Here is a 20857-nt window from a genome sequence, read left to right as displayed (position 1 = left end):
AATAACAAGCTGGACGTATTTCTTGCAAAACTGGATTAACCATTAAACAAAATAAGTGCGTGCTTAGAGCATAAAAGGAAAGAGCGCATCACAAAAAGATATATTCTGCACAAAAAAGAGCTACAGTTCTATATCTCCCATTCTACTGGGCCGATTGACGAAATTTAACTTGAGATTTTCATGTCTCGAAAGCGATAGACTTGGGATCTATAATATAGTTAGTTATATACAGCATTGTTCTGGATGCTTTGACACGAAATCTGACTTTTCTGAAATGACATACTCATTTTTTGCATGTTTTGATTTTATGACTCAAATTATGCCTAAATACAAAATTTCGTAAACTTTGGTGAGGAATTTAAAAATTTATTTTGGCGCACTTTTCTCAATTTGGGCCAAGAATAACTCGCGTGCGAAATTTTCAATTTATGGTAACCTATTTTCTTTCCATTTCATTGCTCACGAGTGTAAAAAGGTGCATCGTTCATTCTTTCAAATAGCATTAACAAAGTGCGTTAACGACATTTTGCGTTACTATCGCTTGTAACAAACATTTCAAATTTCGAAATGCGCCAATACGTAAATTCGCGTATATCTTAGGAAATTTCGAATAAAAAATTCCAATGTTTTGCAAATATGTTTAGAAGTACATATAATTTAAGGTGATGGTAAAAATTTTACAGGTTTATAATTCAAAATGTTTTCGAAAAAAATACTAAAAGTACAAATTTTAATTGGCTGCATTAAATTTCCTCACATGTTACATGTTAACTGCCATCGTTGATATTCAAGGCTAGGTCAAAAGCTTCGGAATTAGTTCTGTAGCGTGCCAACAAATAGGAGTCAAAGCTGCTGTTGCAGCAAACGTGACCTCTAATTCCGATAAAGCAGGGAGCCTAGAAATTCTTCTGCGCTACCAGGTGCAGGATGAATCAAAGCTGACACCTGTGCATGCAGAAATATGTATTAGTTATCGCCGGGCTATTAAGCTCCGCCCCAATTTCATAGACACCCATGTCACTTACAAACACCCATGTCTTCTCCGGTATTCCAACCCGATCCCGACGAATGATAGAGCATGCAAAAGAACTAACTACTATGACGATCGGAGCGGTGCAGTGTTTTAACACCGAAAGTTATGATAGTTGAGTTTATGTGATTACGTTATAAGGTATTTCTCCCACCTTCTTAGCATGCATTCGTGGTGTAGTGGTCAGCACACACGGCACGTATTCGAGAGGTCTGTGGTTCGAGTCCCGGCGAGGCCATTGCTCATTTTTCATGTCTCCTGCTTCGAAATAAGAACCTAATGTCTCTACAATGTATGTGCAGTAACCTGCGATAACTTCAAGAGCAGAAAGATAGAACCAGAACCAGATGTGGCGTATTGCATTCAACCGGAGAAATCGACCTAAAAAAGCTGAACCTGCTTTGGTAAGAATCATACACAGTGTTTCGAGTTTACACAGTCAGGCAAAGTTCGAGTTTACAGGCAAAGAAACGTTCCTTGAAGCATGAGCATTACTTCCGCAAATGCATAAGAAGAATATTTAATGAAAATTCAGAATTTTTGCATGCAGAACATCCGAGAACGATTAACGACGTTGCAGACATTGTTGCTGAATTGTGTGAATTAATCCTAACGTCTTGAACCCAAGATATGCGCCCTGGATTCTCCACGACGAAAATGCACCTGTCACCAAGTACTCCTTGTCGGTGAGTTTCTCGTCAACGACAGCAATTACCGCTTCTGCTTTTGCTGTACTCACCAGGTTTAACTCCTCCTACTCCCCCTCCTACTGTTATTTTAACTCCGTTGCGAAAACGCATGATGTATTCTCAGATTATCATATACATACTTCTTTGCGCACTCTTTATCGAAACGGAAGAACTTTATCAAGACTTTACTATAACTACTATTGTATTGCCATTTAATGGCACTCTGCAGAACTAATCCCAGAATCTTTTGATCAAGCCTTGCAACTAATGACTTATAAATATTTCAAATTTCATTACAAATTATTAAAAGTATGTTTTATTTATAACACGTCCAGTTTATAATTTTAAGAACATGTTCATCATTAGATACTATTAAATTCTATAAAATTTTGGCTGTTTTCTTTGGATCAAATAACGTAGTTAGAAAAACTGGCAATGCAATTAAATCGCCTGCAGCAGCGTTTCTCAAACGTTTTTAAAGTAAAGATCACTGTTATAAATTTTTATGTTCTGCAGAACACCTTATTCTTATCCTCTACGAAAGCGGTTTTATTATCCTTTGTCCCTCTAATATGCTTATATTTTTAAAATGCAATTAGTTTCATATTGGTATTAAACAATTAAGCTAATAGAAGTGCATTTAAACGCCTTTTTAATAATTCAAGGCAGTTAGTGGTTAGAGAATCTTTACCTTATTAACTAAAATATGTGGGTACTCACATTAATGACAGGGTGTCCGCCGAAAACGTCGCGGAGAAAATAACGCAAGGCGGAAACTTCGGGATATGAAACATCGTGGGAGAAAAGAAAGCAAAGAGAAAACATCGTAGTTCTAAAAATATCGTGGTACAAAATATCGTGGTCGAAAGTAAAGAGCTACAGTAACTTCGCAGTTTGAAAACATCGTCGTCGAAAATATCGTGGTAAAAAATAAAATACATAGAAATCATCGCACCCATGGATTTTCAGATTTCAAAAGTTGTAAATGCACGTTCGTGTAATGATCTGGGAGCTCAAGAAGGAAAGAGAGAATAATTTACTTAATATATTTCATATTTTTGAACGAACTAATAAATTTTTGCTGAAAAATAAGAAGACTCAAGCATTTAAAAACTGAAAATGAATAGAAAGCTATTGCAACTTATAGAACATAATAGAATTTTAAATTTACGTAGTTAATTAACAAATGTCATTAAAAAATTAAACTTTTTTATAAAGTTTTACTGATATTTTTTGTACAAAATACAGTCTAAAAATGCTTAGAAAAAGAAGACAAATAACTGCAAGAAGGCTCCTCTATAAGAATTGCTTAGTTAAGTATCAAATTACTTTCTTTCACGTAAAAATTATATCTTTTTTTTTTTTTTTTTTTTTCCGTTTATTCTTAAAGTGTCCTAAACATTTCTTGCTCTTCCAAATCTTTATCTGATTATGCATTTACAACTTTTAAAACCTGAAAGACACATATGTGCGATGTTATCGTCATGCGATGATTTCTAGGTACTTTATTTTTCACCACGATATTTTTGACTACGATGTTTTTAAACTGCGAAGCTTTTGACTCGCTTTATTTTCGACCATGATATTTTGTACTACGATGTTTTAAAGCTGCGATGTTTTCTTCCTCGATGTTTTGTACCAAGAAGTTTTCGCTTTGAGTTGTTTTCTCCACGACGTTTTCGTCCGTTATGTTTTCGGCTGTAACCTAATGACATAGATGAGCTTGCCGATTCTTCTACAGCTTTTCTATGTTCGGATGATATATAAACTGAAGTTCGGATGATATCTAAAATTTGTAAACGCAATTATCAAGATTTTACGTCATTTTTTGCAGATGATATGTGGCTAAGTATACTAGCATACCCTTTAGATGTATTCTCAAAACTAAATGTACTTAATGTTTGCCTACATGAAAACTCTTTGACTTTCCTTTCATGAAAATTAAAGAGGTCTGACAGAAAACCAGTGTCGTCTTGACAAAATTACCTCCCCCCTCGATAAACCAGCCCCTACAACGGCCAATCGAAGAAATGAAATGTTAATAAATTAGCATGAGGTCTCTATGCTCGTGGGGCTTCCGAGTAAGTGCTCATTGCTGTAAGAAGTCCTGGAAGAAACTTGGTTTGTGGGTTACTTGTGTAAAACGCGAAACATTTTTACAATATTTTTTTAATAAAAATTGTACAGTTACTGGAAATTAATTATTTAGTGACTATTATTATTTTAATTACTATTATTATCATTATTAAATTAATTATTTAGTGACTATTATTATTACTTATTATGTTCGACTCTTGAAACTTTGAGTTCACAATTTGAAACTTATTTTCAAAGTGGTAAATATAACGAATTTGCATGGTTTCTTAGTCCTTTATGTTGCGATTTTGAAAATAACAAACGGATATTGAAAGAAAGAGAACTGTTGAATCAAACTGTCTAATGTAGCGTTCTCAAACTTTTTTGAAGCGGGGAACACTTTTATAAATTAAATTGTTCTGCTGCCCATTTTACTCTTATCGCCTTCGAAAGAAAATTTTTTAGCATGTTAGCTGTCATATGCTTCCAAGTATGCTTACAAAAAAGGACCACAGGCACAGTCCTTTAAATCACTTTTTTGTTTACCTAAGGTTAGAGTCAAAAATTCGCAAACAGGGTGACTGGTACTCAATTTCATAAAATATATGTCTTGGAAGAAAACGGGATAGACGATTGCCATGGGCAATTTCTAAACCCTGCGATTTTCCACTGTAGTGTGATTATAACAACCCATACAAACAAACAGTGATTTCCATTTCGATTGTATTAGCATCTATCCCCTCCGGGGTTCGACGTAGAGAACTCTGCGAAGCTACTGGCTAGTATCTGTACGTACGCAGTCTCGGTCACGGGGGTATAAAATTTATGAACTTGGTGGTTCTGAAGAAGGAAGGTCACTTATTGGCCGGCTTCGGGGTCTGGCATGTCCTACCGCGGCGTGGAACTAGTATTCCGGGGGTGTCCCCGGGTACGCTGGGTAATGTCCCGCTGCGACGGGCAGCCCGAGCGACTGGTGGGTAGCAAATGACGACCAGTGCCGTTCCAGGTTACTACCTGGGCTGTGCGCCTCCCTCTCTAAGGGGCCAGGAAGGAGGTTGAACCTCCGACTCTGGTTCTAAGGAGTGGGGAGACCTGTATTGCGACTATTCGAGTTGCGGAACAGAGAATGCCAAATTCGTTGTTGTTGTATTAGCATCTATATAATTCTATAGCACCAATAAGAAAACTAGTAAAAGCCAATATAAACCAATACAAATCACTATAAACTTCTATTGGCATTGATGCTGGTTGTATAGGTATTAGCTGATATAGTAAGAAAAAAAATAAAGATAAATAGAAACTAGTAAAAGTCAGTAGAAACCAGGAGAATTTTATGGAAAACTAACAGAAAGTTCTACAGGTTTCTCTGAGGCATTTTGATACCACAAGAAAAACCAATAGAAACCAACATAATTCTACGTTTACTCATGAAAATTTTTACTAGTTTCTGTGGAGTATTTACCAGGGTAATATTGCGCAGTTATTTTTTTTTTTTTTTTTTTTTTTTTTGGAAATCTAGTAAGATTACAATAGCATTCTTCGAGGATCACTTGTAGTTCTTCGATCAACGATGCTCTAACACACCGGACTTAAGATGAAATTTTAAGTAACAGCTATGCAAATTTCTGGAATTCATTACTAGGGAAAACAGAATATAATGAACTGCACAACTGTGCCTTAAAAAGCTGTAATTCAATTTGCTTCTTCGTGTGGGAAAGGGTTTTTCATCGCTAATTCAAATAAAAACAAAGCACAGATATCGACCTCATGTACGAGGCGTGACACAAAAAAACGAGACTGTGCAGCTTGAAAACAGCGCGGAGTTGGCAACAACTGTTTCGGTGACGTCATGCCCCATACCTCCTCTATCCATGCGGCTAGTTTCGACTTAAACGACCACTCCAGTGAAGAGTACTGCGTCATTGAGTAAACACGTGCAGCTGCATTCTGCCGGAAAGATGTTTAATGTAAAAATCGAACAGCGAATCAACATCAAGTTTCTTATGAAACTTAAGAAATCAGCCACGGAGGAAACATTTCAAACGTTAACCGAGTCTTATGGAGATGAAACTTTGTCTCATGCACATGTGTTTGAATGGCATAAGCGGTTTTGAGAGAGAAGGGACAGTGTGGAAGATGATTGAATAGATTCCCAAAGGTTAGACTGTTAATCAACACTACTGCATTGAAGTACTAAAAAGACTTACAAATTAGGAAACAAAAGGCCACAGTTGTGAAGTGATGGATGGCTGCTGCACCAAGACAATGCATCCTTTCACAAGACCCTATCTGTAAGCAGTTTCTGACCAGCAAAAACATTAGTGATGGGGCATCTTCCTTATTCACCTGATTTGGCTCCAAGTGATTTTTTTTAATTTCCTAAAGTCAAATCTTACTTAAAGGGAACCCATTTTACCTCAGCTGAAAAGGTTTAGGCAAAAGCGATTTTTAGAGAGAAGGGACAGTGTGGAAGATGATTGAATAGATTCCCAAAGGTTAGACTGTTAATCAACACTACTGCATTGAAGTACTAAAAAGACTTAAAAATTAGGAAACAAAAGGCCACAGTTGTGAAGTGATGGATGGCTGCTGCACCAGGACAATGCATCCTTTCACAAGACCCTATCTGTAAGCAGTTTCTGACCAGCAAAAACATTAGTGATGGGGCATCTTCCTTATTCACCTGATTTGGCACAAAGTGATTTTTTTAATTTCCTAAAGTCAAATCTTACTTAAAGGGAACCCATTTTACCTCAGCTGAAAAGGTTTAGGCAAAAACGGAGAATCTCTTGAAGGGCCTTCCAAAAGTCTCGTTCAAGAACTGTTACCAGCAGTGGCAGCATCGAATGCAGAAAAGTGTGTGAATGCTGAAAAGAACCACTTTGAAGGTGATAATGTTACGAACTGATTCGGTAAGTACAATGATTTATTGGACCATTTTCCAGTCTCGTTATTTTTTGTGTTACACCTTGTATGTGCCAATCTCAGACTTCATTGCAGATGACTATGAATCTGAAAATCAGTGACAAACAGCATTGAAAAGCAACAGTATCGCTTGGCTTAAGTTTCATTTAAAAATCTTCCTAAATTTACCGCATCTCCCACACTGATAACCTCTACTGTAGCTTTTGTGAAGGGAGACCCTTCATAAAGGCCCTTCCTATACAACTTTCCAATCTATATATCTCACCAGGGATAAACCATCTTGGCAGGCATAGTATTATTGATTAACAGGGGTATTCAACCCAGACGTTGACTGACAATGATAATCAATCCAGAGATCAGCGGTTTTCTCTCAGACCTCTTTAATTTTCATGAAAGGAAAGTCAAAGTATTTCCATGTAGGCAAACATTAAGTTCATTTAGTGTTGAGAATACATCTAAAGGGTATGCTTAGTAGAACAATACATCTGAAGGGTATGTAGTGTACTTAGCCACATATAATCTGCAAAAAATGACGTAAAATTTGGATAATTGCATTTGCAAATATCAGGATATATTTGGAATTCGGAGGACCACGAAGGCAAGCTTCGGGGACCATAGTTTGAAAACCTATCTACAGAAAGTGAAAAATCATTGTGGAGCGCTAAAACGAGAAGAAAAGTTTAATGTTCGCAAGGGAAGATTTTCATGAAAGGTAATCTAGTGATAAACTATTTAATGAAATTTTATACTTAGAAATATACGTAATAGCTGATTAATTATGCAATGGTCCGAACAATAAAACAGAAACCGATGCGAAAAGGATAGGAATTTTATCCATTTTCTGAGTAATCATCTTTTTCAAAAACCTTCTTTCGAATCTTTGATGTTAATCATTGAACTGGTCTTGCCGAGAACAAAGGGAGTAACAGAGCGTATATTTTGATAATAAATAATAAATGGAGAGCCAAAAAAAAAAAAAATCCCAACTAAAATTCTATTGGTAATTAACAACTGCAAGCTGCAGAACAGACGGATTGTCATTAAAGCGAAGTACAGTGCTGCCATCTACTGTACATGTCTAAACAAATTTGCAATTTATAGAAAGTGATTTTTATTTTTTCGCTTTACAGATTTTCTTTCTAAATTATTGATACAAGTAATAAAGAACGTAATCAAATTTTGAAAAATGATTACATAATATTTTTAGTAAGACGAAGAGCATTTCAAACGATTCATACATAATGAATTATTCACTTTCGAGAAATGCGCTAAATAGCATAGTGCTGCCATCTGTACGAAAATATTGCCTTTAAAATCTACTTTGGATTTTTTTTTTTTTTTTTTTAGTCTAATATAAGATGAAATTATTACGCCTCCCCTAAGTAATTTGCATTGTTTATATATTTGTTTAAATGTGTACGATGAGGTACTTTCCTTTAAATGTCATTCCCCCTTCTTGATATTTCTTAAAGAAACTCGGCTAAATCAGAAAATACCTATATTTCGCTCTTAATGACTTTTCCAAGAAATTGATATTCTTGGAATGCAAATATGTATTTTTCTATATGATTGCGCAGTTGTTAATTGCTACATTTTTATGAATGGTATCGTCGTAAGGTCGCAACTAGAAATCTCTACGACGATATTTTTACGGAATAGAAGAAAGATAAATTAAAGTAAAAAAATAAGAAGGTAAATAAATAAAGAAAAATATATTTCCCCAAAGGTGAAATACATCACTTAAAACAGGTAAACACAGGGTCAGAAATATGCTTCTTGGTGAAGTTATTTGGGGCTCCAAAACTCTGCCGTCTTGTGCCTATCTAAATTCGAGAAATTTCGCCACCCTTAAATTTGGTCATGGTGCCGACTCTACCACTAACCTGGACAAACTTATGTTCCTAAATCTGTGATGCATTCCGTCGACAGTGGACACGATACAGGTTCGAGCATTCTCTCAAAAAAGAAATATAAACTATTTAATTTGATCTCTGTGGAACCAAATTAAATAACATGTTTTGTATTAAAAGCAATCTGAAACCTTTTTCTTTACTCCAAACGGAGTTAACCCAGGAGGGCTATTAATTTCGCTTTGGCATTTTGCATTGGTTCCCTATTCAAATTTTTGCCACCAAATATTAGGGCTCTGTGTTATATTTGTACAGACATTATGTTATTTCGAAGCAGGAGATGTGAAAAATGAGCAACGCCTTTGCTGGGACTCGAACCACGGGCCTCTCGAATACGCGTCGAGTATGCTGACCTCTACACTACGAAGGCATGCTAAGAAGGTGGGAGAAATACCTTATATATTTTTTAAAAAATTAAATAAATGTATGCATGTTGGAATAAAACAACGGTACTTAGAGCCATCGAATTTTGAATAACGTTATCTTCCACTGAATATGAGCATCTGGAAGCCCGACTTTGGAATTTGAATTTGTTTTATTATCTATTTCATATTTTTTAAAGCATTTATGAGCTTTTGATTCAGAAACTCAACGATTTCAAAGCGAGTAATGGCAACACTGTATAGGAAAAAGAAACATTTTTATCTCCAGCGCGCGAGACTGTGTGTCGAAAATTCTAAAGATACGCTCATTTTAAAATTGCGTTTGAATTGAGTTTTCTGATTTAAGTGCGAAGAACATGATCTTTAATAAATAAAGGCAGCACATAAAACTTTAAAAAACGCCGTTTTGTGTGGAAATGTAAAATCTGGATGCGTTGAGGTTTTTTTTTTTTTTTTTTTTTTTTTTTTTTTATTTATTTATTTTATTTTGAAAGAGATTAAATATTGGATAAAATTTGTTTCAGCGTTTCATAAAATGCAAGAAAATTTGTAAAAATAACCGTGAAAGGTCACATCATTTGAACTGAAAGGTTAGTTTACTCTTTCGATGTGAAAGTATCGGTAAATGGGTTAGATTTTTGTTTCATAAAGAAAATAGTAAGAAAGAAATAACAGAAATACGCGTAAAAAGAAAATATGTCATTCCCTCCAGAATATGTTAATACAAGGGGAAGATCATCGAGGTATGATAAACTAATTCTAATTGTTTATAGCTTGATTTTGTTGTTAGAAATTGTTGCCTTATACTGCTGTTAATTTAAAATTAAAAAGTGTACTATCGAATTGCAAAGCTACAACTGCTACAGAGGGTGTTTACGCCTTTTTAGAACGATTTCGAGGCCATTTAATTTATTCTTAACATCATACGAGTATATTTTTATATGTTTGTTCTGATAGCCCTTTTTGTAGACTATAAATCTGTGAATGATTTACATGATAAAAGGGCTTTTCATAAAATATCCAAGGCCTACCAACGGCCGAGCGGTAAAGTTGCTGAACACTGGTAGTTCGGTCCGAGGTTCGAATCCCGCGAACGGGCTCGCTGCATAGGCTTTTTCGTGATTTTCCCCAAGTGTAACATGTATACGAGCCAATTTTCCTTAGAAAGTTCTCCATGAAGGCATCTCTCCCCTTAAGCAGATAGCCTTAGTGTGCTTTGCCATAATTAAATAAACCAAACATAAAATATCCAGCGGTTTCGGGCGAATTTACGTTTTTATTCACTCGGGCTTAGAACGTCTGCTGTTCACAATATAGCTATTATTGTTTTGAGGTCGCTGGTTAGACTCTATACTAAAGACAACGTTACAACAACAACAACAATTTTATTTCGTGGACTGTATCATAACTAAAAATCTAAATCGAAAATGATAAATTCCCGACCATACGGAATCAAAACATGTATACTACGCTAGGAGTTCGAATCTTAACTAACTAAAATTGCGCAGAAACAATGCGCTGTACATAACTTATATTGCCGCGTAGGAGGCAACATACCGCCCCACGTTACAATATCTATGATATGCAAACTAAATCTAAGTATACAATTCAATATCAATAACAATTCAGCTATTCAGTTTTTTAAACATTAGCAAAAGACTTAAAGTTAGTAAATCATTTACAGAATGAAATAAACAATTCAGAAAATTCCATGAAGTTTGAACATTTGCAAATTTTTTTCAATAATTATGGTAAGTATATCAACATTTCAAACAGTAAAAAATATTGACAGTTTTTCATTAAAATTACCAAAATATAAGTATAATAAAGAACAATGTATATTTTATTAACAACAGAAATTAATCCTTGAAGTTATCCTCAATAGGCAATAAACAAATTTTTGATATTGGCCTTTTAATTGAACCAAACTTTGTGTTAATGACTGCTACTCGTATCTTACCATCTTTAACAGGAATCGTCTGATCAATTCTTCCTAGTAACCATTTAAATGGAGGTAACTGATCATCTTTAATAATAACTATTGTATTTTTCTTTATATTGTCCTTTGAAAAATACCATTTCTTTTGTTGTTGCAAGTGATTAAGATAGTCAGTTATCCATCGTTTCCATATAATCTGTATCATTTTAGTTAACTTTTTTTTGCCATCTTGACAATCTGTTTTCTGACAAGTCTAAAATTTGAGGTTCTACAATTGAGTTTATGGGTCTACCTATTAAAAGTGACCGGGCGTCAAGGGTTCGTAATCTGAAGGTTCAGACGATAAAGGACAAAGAGGTCTCGAATTTAGTATTCCTTTAATTTGATCAATTACGGTTAAAAATTCTTCATAGGTTAATTTAGTATCGGGAATAGTTCTTTTAAGATGAAATTTGAAAGATTTGATTCCGGCCTCCCAAATTCCACCAAAATTGGGGGCACGAGGAGGAATAAATTTCCAAGAGATATTTTCAGATGCCAAATACTTACCCAAAACTTGATCAGGGACAGTAACTAAAGAAGCAAGATCCTTTAACTCTTTGTGAGCTCCTACAAAATTAGTTGCATTGTCACTAAACAGGCATGAGCTTTTACCTCTACGCGAGAAAAATCGTTTTAAACATGCAATAAAGGCTTCAGATGTTAAGTCAAATACTATTTCTAAATGAATCGCTTTTGTAACTAAGCAAACAAAGATTGCTATATAAACTTTATGTAAACTACCTTTCCTTTGATATCTATATTTGATTAGAAAAGGGCCTGCAAAATCTATCCCTGTGTTATGAAAGGTTAGATTTGGATTTACACGTTCAGGAGGTAAATCGGCCGTTAATTGATCTGAAAGGATAGGTTTATGACGAAAACAAATTACACACTCGTGATCTGTTTTTCTAGCTAAGTCCTTGCCACCAATAGGCCAAAACCTTTCCCTAACAAAATGTAATAATGCTTGAGGACCAGCATGAAAATTTTTCAAATGATAATGAATAAATATTAGCTTGGTAAGCTTATGATTTTTGGCAATAAAATTTGATGTTTAGAATCATAATTAATTATGGCATGAGTTAAGCGACCGCCCACACGTAATATATCTTTTCCATCTAAAAATGGATTTAAAATTTTTACCTGACTTTTGATTACTCTCTGATTTTGAAGTGATTTAATCTCCTCTGCAAATTCTATTACCTGAACCATTTTTATCAAGTGCATTTCCGCATCTTGATATTCAGTGCTACTAATGGGGACCTGTTTTCTTCACTGGACCTTTCAGATTGGACAGAAACCTGAAAATAAGACTTAAAATTCTAATTAGTTTAACATAATTATTTGTTAATTCAAAAAAGGTATTCCAAAACAAGTTTAAATTGCAGTTCAAATTAACGTCTAAAGGTTTTTTAAGTTCATCCTGATAAGCAGGAGAATCTATGAGAGTCTTGTCAAGTTCAAATAAAGAAGCATCACTAAGTTCGTTCTGTTCAGGACCATTCCACCACAAGGAAGATGTGACAAGTTCATGAGGATAAGCACCACGAGAAATCAGATCTGCCGGATTATTTGCTGATAATACGTGATTCCAGTGTCGCGGCTCTACTAGTCTTTGGATTTTGGAGACTCTATTTGCAACAAAGGTCTTCAAAAGATGAGGAGAAGTCTTCAACCATGACATTACTATCTTTGAATCAGTGCACAGAATGATGTCATCTAAATGCATCTTCAATGAGTTGCTAACTTTCAAAATCAGATGAGCCAATAACAAACATGCACAAAGTTCCAATCTTGGAATAGATAAGGTTTTCAATGGAGCCACACGAGATTTGCTGGCTAGTAGATGAGATGACGAGCCGTGATCTTCATCGACACAAATTAAGTAGACAACTGCACCATAAGCGGCTTCCGAAGCATCTGCATATCCAATGAATGAACTCTTGCTTGGATGATTGGAGAGGATGCAACGATTAATTTTAATGTTTTCAACAGCCTTTAAATTTGAAACTATCTGTTGCCATTCGTGAGCAATAGTTGCAAAAAGTGGTTCATCCAACTCAGTTTTTGAACCCATAGTTTCTGTAAAAATATCTTGGCAAAGTCATCTAATGAAATTAGAATGTCATTATTGTCTACCGGAACATCAGTCTTTTCTCTCAAAAATTGGGGTCCATGCCACCAAATGTCACTGTTCAATAAAATGTCAGCTCTGACCCCCCTGCTGAGGAGATTAGCTGGATTTTGCTTCCCAGGGCAGTGTGCCCAGGCACTGGTATCACTTAAACTCTGTATTTCGTTAACTCTATTGGAAACAAATGATTTCCATCGTTTCGTAGATCCTTTAATCCAATAGAGAGTTATTTTTGAATCCGTCCAAAAGAACACTAAGGAGGGCTTTCTTAAATCCACTGTTTTCTTGACTTTACTCGCTAGTCGGGCGGCAAGCAAAGCACCGAGTAATTCTAGTCTCGGAAGAGTGATTTTCCTTAGTGGTGTCGCTCGACTCTTGCTAACCAATAAATTCACTTCGATGTTATTATACTTCACAACTCTTGCATAAATAGCAGCACCATAAGCTTTTTGGCTAGCATCGCAGAAGCAGTGTAGTTCTAAGATATCGGTTGGCTCTTGTATATTTAAATTGAGCACTTTTCTAGGAACTCGTAACTCTGAAAGATCAGGAACCTCGGAGCACCACTGAAGACCTATTTTTTGTATATCTACAGGTATTTCTTCATCCCAAGAAATTTTCTTCATCCATAAGACTTGTAGAATGAACTTTGCACGAATAGTAAACGGCGAAAGCAACCCAAGCGGATCAAAAATCCTTCCAATTGTACGTAGCAGGAATAGTTTGGTACTTTCGATTTTAGACAGACTGTCCACTAGGCTCTGCTTTCCCAATATTAGACAATCTTCAGCAGGATTCCATGGCAGTCCCAAAACTTTAATAGTGTTGACTTGTGGCTGTGTATCGAAACCTTCACGTGTCCAAAACTGCATCAATGTATTGTCATTCGTAGTCCATTTTCGTAGCACCATGCTAGCTTGGTTCATAATTGATGTAGCTTGAGTGGAGATCTCAAAAGCATCCGACACATTATCAGCTCCAGAAATAAAATCATCCACATACAAACAGCGATCTAAGCATTCTGATGTAGTCGGGAATTCTTCAGTGTGCTTTCTCATGTGAGTTTTCAAAGTAGCAGTCGGAAGGAATGGACTGCTCGTAACACCAAAAAGAACACGATTAAATCTGTAAACTTGAATTTTACCATTTTCTTCCCACAGAAAACGAAATGCATCTCTGTCTTTTTCGGCTAATAAAATTTGTAGGAAAGCTTTCTCTATGTCTGAAGTAAAGGCGATTTTGTTTAATCTGAAATTAACAAGAATGTCGAATATGTTCGAATTCAGGTTTGGCCCTGACCACAGGCAATCATTTAGACTTAAATGCTTAAAGTTATGACTGGAACTCGCATCAAATACTATTCTCATTTTTGTAGTTGCACTTTCCTCTCTAAAAACTGGTTGATGAGGCAAATAGAACACAGGTTTATCAACAGGTTCTTTAGGACATCTAACTTTCTCTATAATATTCTTATTTTCATAGTCTTTTAAAGCTTCAATATACTGCAAATGAAGATTTGGATCTTTTTGAAGTCTACGCATAAGTAAATTAAGTCTGTTTTTAGCAACCATGAAGTTATTATTGAGCTCTCCCCAATCTCTTTTCCATGGTAACTGAACCTCATACCGGTTACCTTTAAAACGAACAGTTTTTTCAAATGTTTCTAAAGATTGATCTATCTCATTTTCAAAGGGATCATCTTTAATTCCTATAGACTCAAGTTGCCAAAATTTTCTAATTTCATTTTCTATATCACTATAATTATTAATTAATCCACAGTGAACCGTTCGCGTATTTTTAATATCTGAACTTAAAATACTACCAGTGGCTATAAAGCCAAAAACAGAATTTTGAAATCTTAACTCTGAATTAGGTACTTCAACTTGACCGAATTTTAAGATCTGATAAAACACATCTGCGCCTAATAATGCATCAATTTTTCCTCTTTTATAAAAGTTTGGATCAGCAAACCTAATGTTTTAAGGAAAATGTTCAGTCGGAACTTCTATATTATTTATTGGTATGGAGTCCGAGATTTTAGGCACGCACAAAAATTCTAAACTCATTTCAAAGTCAATACCGTTTGAAATAGAAGCACATACTTTAGAATTAATATTTATTCTCGTGTTATTTAATCCAGAAACCGCAACAGATATTTTTTCTCTTTTAATCCCTAACGAATTAGCACATTCAATCGTTAAGAATGACGTCATCGAACCTACATCACACAAAGCGCGAACTGATTTTAATTCACCGTAACAATCTCTGATTAAAATATTCGCAGTAGAAAGTAAAACATTTTTCGTCTAACGCATTCCGTTTACAGCTGTGCCAACGAAAATATTTTCTTTATTGGTAGAAGAAGAGTCATAAACAAATTTTTCAGCATTCGGATTGAGACTGACTGTCGTCTTCTCCCCCCCCCTACTTCCGGCTTTGAAATATGAGCACTTTCGGATTTATTTTGTTTTTCATTTTCGAAATGTAATAGTGTTGAATGCTTTCGTGAGCATTTTTGACATCGATAATTAAACGAACACGTTCGAACGGAATGGTTTTTCAAACAATTAAAACAAAACTTATTTCTTTTCACGAATTCACACCTGTCATTGACAGAAAGATTTATAAATTCTGGACACTTATATAATGAATGGAATTCTTCACCACGGCACTTTATGCATTTCAAATTTATGTTTTTTGTATTAGAAGTGGATATCATACTCGAAAGTTTTTTATGTGGAGAATTATTACTCTTTTTTACCTCCTTTATTTTACTGTTTTGAAGCGTTCTCGCTTGGCTTTGTAAAAACGAAAGTAATTGTTCAAACGTACCGAATTCTCCCGAGTTTTTTAATTCCTTTTCCCACCAGTATCGAGTCGATTTATCAAACTTATCCACTATTAAATATACTATCATTATTTCCGATAAGTTTTCTACTGTGTAGTTTAAAATATTTAAGGTTCGAATACATTCGTTCGTTACATCAATTAAATTTAGAATAGAACTAGATGTCTCGCTAATACTCGGCTAATTCAAAAGCTTTTTTATTATAGCATTTAAAAGCTCGCGTTTATTCGAATACCTATCTTCTAAAAGTTTCCAAGCTATATCGAAATTTGTATCCGAAATAGAAATAGACTGTATTACTCTCAGAGCTTCGTCCTTACAACTAGCTTTTAAACATTGCAATCTCATTGCATTACTCGAAATAGATTTGTTTTCTATTACACTAGCTTTAAACATATCTTTAAACATTATCCAATTCTCTATTTTACCATTGAATGTCGGTACCGATAGCGTTGGTAACTTAACATCCGAAAACACATTTGAATTATTATTACTCGGCACAGTAGAAACAGAATGTTCAGAATTCATCTTATTTTTAACTACTACTAATTTACGTTTAATCATCAATAGCAACTCATCAACAATATCATCTGTATCTTCTTTACCCTTAATAAAGTTATCCAATTCTTCGGATTTACATGTTTCGAAAATTGAATAAAATACAGATTTAAGTTCGTTAGAAATTTCATTAGTTTTGGTTTCAAATAGTTGCAACGCAACTGAATCTGAAACATCTAATGACGAAACAACTTTATCTTTATGCCGCGTCAATGAACTTTTTAACACTCTTTTTCTAGTTTTTAGAGCTTCCATATTTATTACAGTTATACTCTTCAAATTTAATAGAGATTAAAATGGGAGAGCTCACCTTCGATTCTCGACGGACCACTTGAACTGTACTCACCAGCTGGTTGACTTGGTTTTAATAACAAGAATTATCATCACAAAGATATTTACTTTATTATGTATTTATTAATCATTTTGTTGTTGTAGAGGAACGATCTGGCTCCAAAACATTTCAAATTCTCAATCACAAAGCTGTAAGATTTGTTACAGCAAGTACACAAAAGAAAAGAATACTCAATTCAAATTACGTAGGTCGAGAGTATAACGCGCTAGCAGCGCCTCCTGTCGGCAACTCTTTATCACTACTGAACAACGATAATAAAAAGACTTTTTTTTTGTTGCAGTCATTTAGGTAGATCGATACCTCAAGGTTCATGATTTATTCCCGGGCCTTCGAAAGAGTTTTTGTCATGGGTTTGCAGGTTTATAAAAATAAATATGTAAGGTTTTATATTTATTAACCATTTAATCTTTTAATTTTAATTTCCACAACTTCTACATTCATCGGCTAAATTCATTGGATAATAAAGTTCTTCGATTTAGTGTAGATCGTTTTGCATCGGCCACCAGAATTATCTCAATATTACTCTCGCCCATCTTCTAAACTTTAAGGGGCGATTCGGAAACTAACCTCCGTTTTGGCATGTCGCTATCAGTACTGGACGGAGAGCATGCATCCCGCAATCTGTGATTCAGTAAGCTTCCTGCTATCCTAGTGAGAGTGTGGTACTGCCTCACGTGTGCTAGTTATAACGTCACAAAATGTGCGCTGCTATTGAAAATCCCGCAAAACACGAGGCAAGACGTGTAATACGATTTCGCCGTGCAAAATAAACTGTCAGCAGCATACATTCGTCCTGAATTGTGTGTCGCATGCGGCTCAAGCATTTTGTCTGAAGGGGTAGTGCGTCAGTCTTTTCAAAGAAGAAAAACCAAACATTCATGAAGAATCAAGGAGTGGGAGGCTGTCTCTATTGAGTGATGCTTTCGTCAAAGAAATTGACTAGAAGATCCATTAGATCTGTCCATTCACAATCTCGAAATTTTTACAACAATTTCCGAACATTTCATACGAGGTAGTCGCCGAAAAAAAAAAAAAAAAAGGCTACTGGAAGTTCTGTGCTCGATGGGTACTGAAAACTCTCAGGGAGATCCACAAGACCAATCGAATGGGCTCTACCTTAGACTTTAGTTTTCCCCAGTACCACACGGAAGCGAAGTTTGTGAACAGAACAATGACTGGTGACAAGACTTGCGAATACTGAGACAAAACAACAGTCAGTAGTGTGGGGTCATAATGGTCAACTTTTTTTGAGATGCTAATGGAATCTTGCTTGCCAAATTCATGGAACATGGTACTACAATCAGCTCTGCAGTAGACTGTTACACTTTGAGAAACCTGAAAAGAGCCATCCGCAGAACAAAGCTTGCCGGCCTATTGGCATCTGAGTTTGTGTTCCTGCATGATACCGCTCGCTCTCACAGTGCTGAGCGAACACAAGATCTTTTTGCTAGTTCAAATGGGACAGGCGTGTTTTAACTACCCCGTTACAGCTCGGATTTAGTGCCTTTGGATTACCGTCTGTTCCCTGCGATGAAGAAATGGCTTAGGGCACAGGATTTCTCTGAGGAACTTCAAACCGCTGTGGCAAGTTGCTTGACTTCGCATGCAGCTGAGTTTTATGCAGAAGGCATTGGTAAGTTGGTAAAGTGCTATGGCAACGGCTTGATTATACATAGTGATTATGCTGAAACATAGAGTACAGCTTAACCTTTCAGATGTAAATAAAAATTTGTTGCATCTATGCAGGTTTTTTATTTACAGCGAAACGGAGGTTAATTTCGGAATTGCCCTCGTATTTGAATCAGGTTCAGCCTTTGCTAGGCATGTTGGCTCGCGTGAGTCACACGCGATTGTGATTTTCACATTTTATAATACCTACATTTTACTTCATTTTACTACACTTTTGTACTTTGTAATAGTTCACAAATTCTATAAGTAATCTTGCAAGTACGTAATTTTTTTGTCACATGATCGCATTAATTTTTAGGTTTAAAATCTTTTGAAAAGGTTCACTTGAAACCTTCTTTATCTGCTGTTATTTCACAGGCTGATTAAGTCAGAGCAATAAGGCGTCTCTCTGTCTACACGGTACACGGAGTCAGAGAATTACGTTTAAGATGGCTAGGTTCTGTAAAAGTGTATATAATTACTAGCTCTAAATATATACAATTGTCTATATTATCAAGTTGTAGACCTGAAGTAGATTTTAGCTTGTATTTTTGTCTAGTTTTTTATATCCTCAAAAGTTTCTTAAAAATAAATTTTATTTATTTACATTTCTAACTGTTCTTTTGAATCAACTTAAGTTCTTTTAACAATAAATGCATATCAGTCTAACCAAAAAGATAGCGAAGTGAGTACGGGAAGTACGACCGTCATTTACAATCTGCCAAAACATTCAAACCGATCGAACTAATAAGGATATCAGGCGGGCGAGTTGTGGGAAAATTCAAGAATGCAGTTCCATCAGCTGACATGTGATTTTTTTTAAATTTTTATAATAATCAGATCTTTACAAAATTTGTTCCTCCTCCCTTAAGTTCTTGAAAAATATGCAGTATAAAGAAGAAAATAAAATTATATAAAGATATGTAGTATAAAGTTGAAAGAATTATTTTCGTGCACAGTATTTGGTAAAAATACCTGCTGAAATTAAGCGTGTGATTATAATCATGGGAGACAGAGCTTAGGGTAACTCTAGACTAAAATTCTAGCCTCTAGCTGTCTAAAATTTGATGAAATAATCCACCAAATTTTCACTAAATTTTTTATCATGTTGCGTCTTTTGACAGCAGCTCTAGCGTATAGAAGAAATTTTAATTCTCTTATTGAACAATGAATATCTATTAATAATTGGATTGTTCTTGTTGGAGAGAATGTTTATCGTGTTTAAATAATGGATAATTTGAGTGTTCAGGTTCTCCAGCAAAGGAGTCCCTGGTTTCAAAATTAAAAATCTCCAAAACAAAGATTGATAGAGAAATACAACAAGCGATTTGTTGTGAAAACTGTAAGATTGCTATAAAAGTTTCGAAATGATAGTTACAAAAGTTGCCAAGAGATGGTGCTATACGCTGGCGCCCGGTGACTTTGGATTTTGAATGGAAACATGAAGCCAGTCTCTGCTGCAATTCTTTGGATTTTGCTGGATAATTCCAGAAACAACAGCGATATTTTCAGGAGTAACTACAGTTTGCCTGCGAGCAAACGTCCTTGCCAGATTATCGTCCACGCTGCCTGTCCGTTGGATATTCAACGAAGTATGATTTTGCTTGTGAATGATTTTCACATAGGTTCTTTTGGGAACATTCAATCGTTTCTGAAAACTACGCCTTCTTGGCATTGGACCGTGATCTAACCTCTGGTATTTCAGCACCAAAAACACAAGTTGTTCAATCGAACACATGATTTCAATCTTTTCCTTCCATACGCTAACCTGCTTTCACTTTTCAAGGGTGGAACTGATCGCTGGTATAGGTTCTAGGTTTCACTGTAAGCCGATAATGTCCACAAGCGGACAACTTGTTCCGGCTCAGCTAAGATGGTGCCCCATGGGCTCAATACGGTGGTAATTCTGGATCGTAGTTCTCCAAGGAGAGAGGCATTGAACTTGAAGAAGAGGACCTAAACATCGCAGGTCTAAGCAATTACAGCATTTTATTTTCAGGGGATTTATAACGACGTATTAAAACGATACAAAAACATAAAATAAGTAATGGTTACAAAAATCGCTGAAGGGCGGTTTATGGGCAATACGTATTGCGATTACAGTACCATCTGTTTGCAGCTTTTGTAATTATTTGGAAGCTTCTGTGTAACAATTTTGCAGCTTTCACAATAAATATATCGCTTGTTGTATTCCTCTCTCGATCTTTGTTTCGGAGATTTGTAATTTTAAAATCAGGGACTTCTTTGCGGGACACTCTGTTAAGTACCAGCAGTAATAGATGCAGTGCTATGCAAAATTTCTG

General features: G+C 35.4%; 1 long non-coding RNA gene across 1 annotated transcript in view; it reads left to right on the top strand.

Moving 5' to 3' along the window:
* LOC146998129 (uncharacterized) overlaps nucleotides 1–20857 on the top strand; it is a 214103-nt gene that overhangs the window by 189870 nt on the left and 3376 nt on the right. The gene's annotated exons all lie outside the window — the stretch shown is intronic.

The sequence above is a fragment of the Stegodyphus dumicola genome, chromosome 3, assembly GCF_044657685.1.
Source record: "Stegodyphus dumicola isolate Sdum_Otavi_A_Nest chromosome 3, ASM4465768v1".
Lineage (NCBI taxonomy): Eukaryota > Metazoa > Arthropoda > Arachnida > Araneae > Eresidae > Stegodyphus > Stegodyphus dumicola.
Note: the sequence above shows the minus strand (reverse complement) of the source record. Positions and strands in the feature narration are given on the sequence as shown.